Raw genomic sequence first — 6,977 nt, 5'->3', positions numbered from 1 at the left:
CATGAACGTCTCTGATTCAATTGGACTGAGCGAATTATCTGTGTACAAGAGCCGGCGAAAAGTCATTAAGCTGAACGTGAACCTTCCCTCTCGCTCCACAGATGCTGCCTGACCTGCTGAGTGTTTCCAGTACGTTCGCATTTTTACAAGTGATTTGCTTTTGTGAATGGAAGGCTGTGACTAGCGGCATTCCACAGGGCCTTTGTTGTTCATGGTGTATGTTAATGATTTGGAAGAAAATGTAGCTGGTCTGATTGGTAAGTTCGTAGACGACACAAAAATTGGTGGAGTTGCGGATAGTGAAGAGGATTGTCAGAGGATGCTGCAGGATATAAACTGGTCTTGGGCGGTGTAGCACACAATGACTTACGAGAGAGACGAGAAGTGATGACGTCGATTGAGGCTTTATTAAGCGAGACTTGTCCCCAGCAGTTCAGCAACAGAATAAAGCGGCGGGGAGAAGCTCGAATTCTTATACTCCGCCTTCAGGGCGGAGCCAGGAGTCAACAGCCAACCAGGACCCGGGATCTGTCAGCCAATAGCATCACGGCTTCACAGTCCCACATGACCCCTAATACATACCACCACAGGCGGAGAAATGGCAAATGGAGTTTAATCCGGACAAGTGTGAGGTAATGCCCTTTGGAAGGTCCAATACATGTAGGAATTACACAATAAATGGTAGAACTCTTGCGAACACTGACAGGCAGAGAGATCTGGGCGTGCATGCCCACCGATCACTGAAAGTGGCAACGCATGTGGATAAGGTGGTCAAGAAGGCATACAGCATGCTGGCCTTCATCGGTCGGGGCATTGAATATAAAAATTGGCAAATCATGTTGCAGCTGTACATGACTTTAGTTAGGCCACAATTGGAATATTGTGTACAATTCTGGTCGCCACACTACCAGAAGGATGTGGATGCTTTGGAGAGGGTACAGAAGCGGTTTACTAGGATGTTGCCTGGTATGGAGGGCATTAGCTATGAGGAGAGGTTAGATAAACTCGGTCTGTTCTCACTGGAATGACGAAGGTTGAGAGGCGACCTGATAAGAGGTCTACAAGATTATGAGTGACATGGACAGAGTGGGTAGTCAGATGCTCTTTCCTAGGGTAGGAGTGTTAAGTACTAGGGAACATAAAGGGTCGGATTCTCCGACACCCCACCGGGTCGGAGAATCGCCGGGGGGGTGGCATGAATCCCGCCCCCGCCGGCTGCCGAATTCTCTGGTGCCGGAGATTTGGCGGGGGTGGGAATTACGCCACGCCGGTCGGCGGGCTCCCCCCGGCGATTCTCCGGCCCGCAATGGGTCGAAGTCCCACCCGTTCTATGCAGGTCCCGCCGGCGTAAATTGGAGTTGGTCCCTTACCGGCGGGACCTGGCGGCGCGGGCGGGCTCCGGGATCCTCGGGGGGGCGCAGGGTGATCTGGCCCCGGGGGGTGACCCCACAGTGGCCTGGACCCCGATCGGGGCCCATCGATCCGCAGGTGGGCCTGTGCTGTGGGGGCACTCTATTCCTACGCGCAGCCGTGTAAGCCTCCGCGATGGCAGGCGCGAAGGTGAACCCCCCCCCCCTGCGCATGCGCGGGGATAACGTCAGCAGCCGCTGATGCTCCCGCGCATGCGCGGACCCGCGCCGGCTGGCGGAGTCCCTTCGGCCCCGGCTGCCGCGGCGCCAAAGGCCTTCCATGCCGGCCGGGGGGCACCAACTACTCCAGGGCAGGCCTAGCCCCTGAAGGTGCGGAGGATTCCGCACCTTTGGGGCGGCCCGACACCGGAGTGGTTCCCGCCCCGCCGATTCCCGGAGAATCCCGCCCAAAGTGTATGGGGAAAGGTTTAGAACAGATGTGCGAGGTAGGTTTTTTACACAGAGGGTGGTGCCTGGGGAGGTGGTGGGAGCAGGTACGACAGGGGCATTTAAGGGGCATTTAGACAAATATATGAATAGGGTGGGAATGGAAGGATACGGACTCCGTAAGTGCAGACGGTTTTAGTTTAGACAGGTAGCCTTGTGGATAGCACAATTGCTTCACAGCTCCAGGATCCCAGGTTCGATTCCGGCTTGGGTCACTGTCTGTGCGGAGTCTGCACATCCTCCCCGTGTGTGCGTGGGTTTCCTCCGGGTGCTCCGGTTTCCTCCCACGGTCCAAAGATGTGCAGGTTAGGTGGATTGGCCATAATAAATTGCCCTTAGTGTCCAAAATTGCCCTTAGTGTTGGGTGGGGTTACTGGGTTATGGGGATAGGGTGGCGGTGTTGACCTTGGGTAGGGTGCTCTTTCCAAGAGCCGGTGCAGACTCAATGGGCCGAATGGCCTCCTTCTGCACTGTAAATTCTATGAGGTACCATGGGCGGCGCAGGCTTGGAGGGCCGAAGGGCCTGTTCCTGGGCTGTTTTGTTCTTTGTTCTTTGTACACAGATTCTCCAGTGGCTATTCCTCTTCAGTTCTTATTATGCGCTCCCCATTTAAATTTATCCTTTCACATGACCCAAGTGGAAGACTTTGTGCTTGCTCATGGTAAGCTCTGCGCCGTAGTTTTATCCTTTTGCTTAATTTATCTCTCTCCCTTCGAAGCTTCTTGTTTCCATCTGCACTCCTTACTGCGCCTCCCAATTTAGTGCCATCGGAAAACCGGGATGTAGAGTTCTGTATTGTTTCGGCTCAATCATTGATACATAGGGTGAAAAGCTGAGGTCCCAGAATGGACCAGTTACATTACATTGAGAAAAGAAGACTCGACGGGAGTTTCTGGCCATTCCCGCCACCAGGGCTTCTGGTCCTACCGAAGTCGACCCCCCCCCCCCCGCCCCCCCACCCCACCCAGCGATGCATTCCCCGGCAGCGATGAGGAGGAGCCTTGCAGTTACTGCAGTACGGAAAGATGATATCTTGGAGGGGCATCAAATGAAGCTTTGTGGGTAGAGCTTAGGACTGCCACATTACTCGGTGTTTATTATAGACCCCCAGATAGTCAGCGGGAAATTGAGCAATTATGTGTGCAATTCGCGGAAGGGCTTAAAAATAATAAGAGGGGAATTATCTTAGGTGATTTCAACTTCCCCAAAATTAATTGGGTTAGTCTTCGTGTTAAGGGCTTAGATGGAGTAGAGTTCTTAAAACGTATACAGGAGAACCTTTTAGCTCAATGTATAGAGGGTCGAACAAGGGAAGGTGCAGTGCTGGACCTAATTCTGGGGAATGAAGCCGGGCATGTGTGTTGGTGGGGGAGCATTTTGGTGATAGCGACCAATAGCGACCAATAGCGATGGTACAATTTAAATTTGTTATGGACAAAGAAATAGACAAGTTGCAAAAAAAGGTTTTGGATCGGGGGGGAAGGCAAAGCTTTTGCATAGGATACAAAGTAATGGCCAAGATTTTGAGCAACTCTTTTGTATCTCTCTTCAAAATGCGGCCCAGGAATTGTAGAAAATCAAGATGTAACAGAGATGGAGGAATTTCAAACAATCATCATCGCCAGAGAAAAATGATTGGGGAAACTAATTGTGCTAAAAGCTAACAGGCCTCCTGACCTGGTGGTCTGCATCCTAGGTGCAAAGTTGCTGGGTTGCATGGAGATGATAACAGAACTTTTTTTTTTGTTTGTTTTTTTGGGGAGGTTTTTTTTATTAAGGTAAATCATCCAGCAAAAATTCTGACAGGAAGTGGGCACATACAGCCATCTGCCCTTTGACAAGAGATGTTAATTTCCATTAAAAACTAGTTTTACATGATTGCAAAAAAATGACAAATTTAAAATTAAAATATTTGCCACATTAGATTTCCAGGCTCCACATTTTAATTATTTTTTTCACCAAAATATTTTACCTGGTTACAAAACTAACCCACAAAACCACTGGAATGATTTGACACAAACAACTTTCTCCTTACTCTCCCCCACGTGCAATAGCCTAACACCACAAATACCTGGGGAATTAAAATCAGACCTTTTGAAGTATGACACAAGACAAACATCGACAGAAGTCAATAACTACCACCATTTACTTATCCCACATATCGCACTAACTACGACAATCACAATTTTGAAACAATGATTCTTTAGGGTTTGCGTACCCCCAAATAATCTTGGGATGTGGGTGTTTTCACAATTAAATTCATGCTAAAAGAACCTTGTATTTATAAAATAGTTGCTAAAAATATTCCTCTCTGTTAACAACACAGTATGGAGGTATGGATGTCATTGATGGAGATGGTGGGCAGATGCATTTATTCTGACTTGTCTCCTTTTTCTTCACAGCTTTCAGTAGGCTGTGCCTCATCGTTTTTGGCTTCTCCATTCTCAGAGGGAGTTTCTTCCTTTGCATCCTCTTGGTTCTGCTCTTCTTTGCCTGTTGCTCCTTTTTTTTCCTTTTGCTGCCGCTTTCTTGTCCTCCTCCTTGTCGTTGGCAGCCTTATTTTGTTTTGGCTGGCGCCTTCTTTTGTTTTGGCTCTGCTTTTGGAAGCGAGGGTTTCGCTGACAATCTGGGTGATCTCCTTTCTGGCTCCTCTCTTTGCTCCCCAATAAACTTTCTCTTGAATTCCACGGTCCTCGATCGATCAAAACAATGAAGGGGAGGGTAATGAAATAACAGAAAGGCGGGAGGGGGAACGGCCCCGAGGAGTGGGTTAATATATCTTAAAAAGCTACGGGGTGTTTTTTCCCCCCCCCTTATCCTTGCCCCCTCTTTAACACACACGGGTACCGCCAATGGCCACTCGCAGCCGAGATGATAACAGCGACCTCACAACCTGAAACGGTTTACTTCAGTGTCCTTCAGCAGCTCATACATGCTGAGCATGTGGCTGCGACGGGGAGAACTCCTGCGCGACTGACACGTCACGTCCTGCATGCAGGTCATCACAATAGACACATGAACACGCAATCTACGCAAGGGGTTTGAAAGAGGTGGGTTGCAGAGATAGTGGATGCAATGGTTGCAATCTTCCAAAATTCCATAGATTCTGGGCAGGTCCCGGCAAATTGGGAAACTAAATCGAACGCCCAAAACAGCTTTGTGAAAGGGGAATCGTGTTTGACGTGGTTATTTGAGTTCTGCAAGTACATGACAAGCAGGGTGGATAAAGGGAAGCTGTAGATGTGGTGTATTTGGACTTCCAAAGGGCATTTGATAAGGTGTGACATGAAAGGTTACTACACAAGACATGGGGCAGGATACTCCAGTGATTCTCAGCAGTGGAAGGCGGCGCACTGTTCGCTGGTGGTGGTGTTCTCTGCTCCCGCCACTCTCAATGGGAATTCCCATTTCCCACAGGCGGGGGTGCGCTGCCGATGGGACCAGAGCATCCCGCCGTCAGCGAATGGCCGGGAAATTCCGTCCAAGAGCTTAGGGAGTTGGGGATGATTTATCAGTAGCTGCGTTTATTGATGCCGCGGCACTTCCACGAGGTGGAGCTCTTCCCGCATAAGGGCAGATGCGATGCTAGCGTCAATCTGTGAAAGAGAGATACGTTTGGAAATTCAGGTCTGCTTCCCGTGATTCTAACACACTTTTGTTTGCAAGCCGCTGTCTTATAATTGCCTCCTTTACAACAAATCAGTTACTCAAAATAAAACAGCAACTACTCAAAAAAACCCACATTTTATCGGTCAGGTTTTTGTGAAGGTCAATATAATGATTGTGAACGTACCTTTAGTGGAAGAACTCAAATATGTGTTTCCTTAGTAACCGTGCATTCGATGAATATATCTGCCTTCAGCATTTTCAATTTAAAACAAACTATCACTAATGTGGGACTGGAGACCCTTAACCTGAGATTAGACATTACATTCACCACTGAGCTGGCTGGGCTGTATAGGAATTCTGCCCACAGGATTCCAACAGCAGACACATTCTCGGCAGAATGAGGCCATTCAATCCCTTGAGCCCGTTCCACCATTCGATCAAATCATGGTCGATCTGGCTGTGTTGCGAACTCCATTTTCCTGTCTGCTCCCCATTAATCTTCACTCCCTTCTTAATCGAAAACCTGTCTCACTGTTCCTCGAATAAATTCAATGACCCAGCCTCCACGGCTTTCTGAGGTAAGAGAGTTCCACACACTAATGACCCTCTGAAACAAAAATATTCTCCTCATCTCCGTCTAAATGGCATGTCATTTATTCTTAAACTGTGTCCCCTGTTTCTAGTTTCTCCCTCCGTCCCTTCCCACAAGCGGTACCCGGGGCCCAAGCCCTGGATGTCCAGGGCCATGTATGCATTGGGTTCTCAGGCTGGGAGGGTGGTTGAGGCCTGTTGAGGTGGGTGTCAGTCGAGAAGCCGGAGTTGAGAGGGGTTGAGAAGAGACCCCTCAGAAGTCGGGGCTTTTGGGGAAGGCACCCGATGTTAAACAGAGGCTGGCGATTGAGCTGACCCCTCCCCTTCCCGCCCGAGGCCTGGACAAGGTTATTTTACGGGCTCCCATCTTGCCATTGAACTCCCTCCGCCAGCCTGAAAACCGAGGCTGGGCGGAAAGCAGTCCTTACGTGCTTAAGGCCCTCAATTGGTGCCTCACCCGTCAAAGGGTAAAATCGCAGAGTGGTTGGGACGGGAAGGCAAGAGCCTGTCAGGGAGGCCAACCAACAAACTTTACGTTTAACCCCCCCCCAGCCCTCTCCAAGCCCCATCTACAATCCTGCTAGGGGGGGGAAGGTAAAGTTCTGCCCATAACAATCGGCCAAATAAATGGGTAGAAAATTGGTAGATGTAATGCAATGTTGTAAAATACGAAGTTGTCCAGTTTGGCAGGAAAAATAGAAAAGCAATACGTTATTTAGATAAAGACAAACTGCAGGATTCTGTAGTACAAAGGTGTCTGGATGTCCTCGTACATGAATCACAAAAGGTTTACTATGCAGGTCCAATAAAGTAGTCACCAGATAGCCTCCACAATCCGGTTAACCATGATCAGTCGCTTGTCTGGTTGAGGGGGCAGCACGGTAGCACAAGTGGATAGCACTGTGGCTTCACAGCGCCAG

At 49.3% G+C, this 6,977-nt stretch overlaps 1 pseudogene; it reads right to left on the bottom strand.

Moving 5' to 3' along the window:
• Positions 1-4,222: 4,222 nt before the first annotated feature.
• LOC140389161 (high mobility group nucleosome-binding domain-containing protein 3-like) lies at positions 4,223-4,791 on the bottom strand (annotated as a pseudogene).
• Between the last annotated feature and the right edge of the window lie 2,186 nt (positions 4,792-6,977).

This window comes from Scyliorhinus torazame, chromosome 14, assembly GCF_047496885.1.
Source record: "Scyliorhinus torazame isolate Kashiwa2021f chromosome 14, sScyTor2.1, whole genome shotgun sequence".
NCBI classification, from domain to species: domain Eukaryota; kingdom Metazoa; phylum Chordata; class Chondrichthyes; order Carcharhiniformes; family Scyliorhinidae; genus Scyliorhinus; species Scyliorhinus torazame.
Note: the sequence above shows the minus strand (reverse complement) of the source record. Positions and strands in the feature narration are given on the sequence as shown.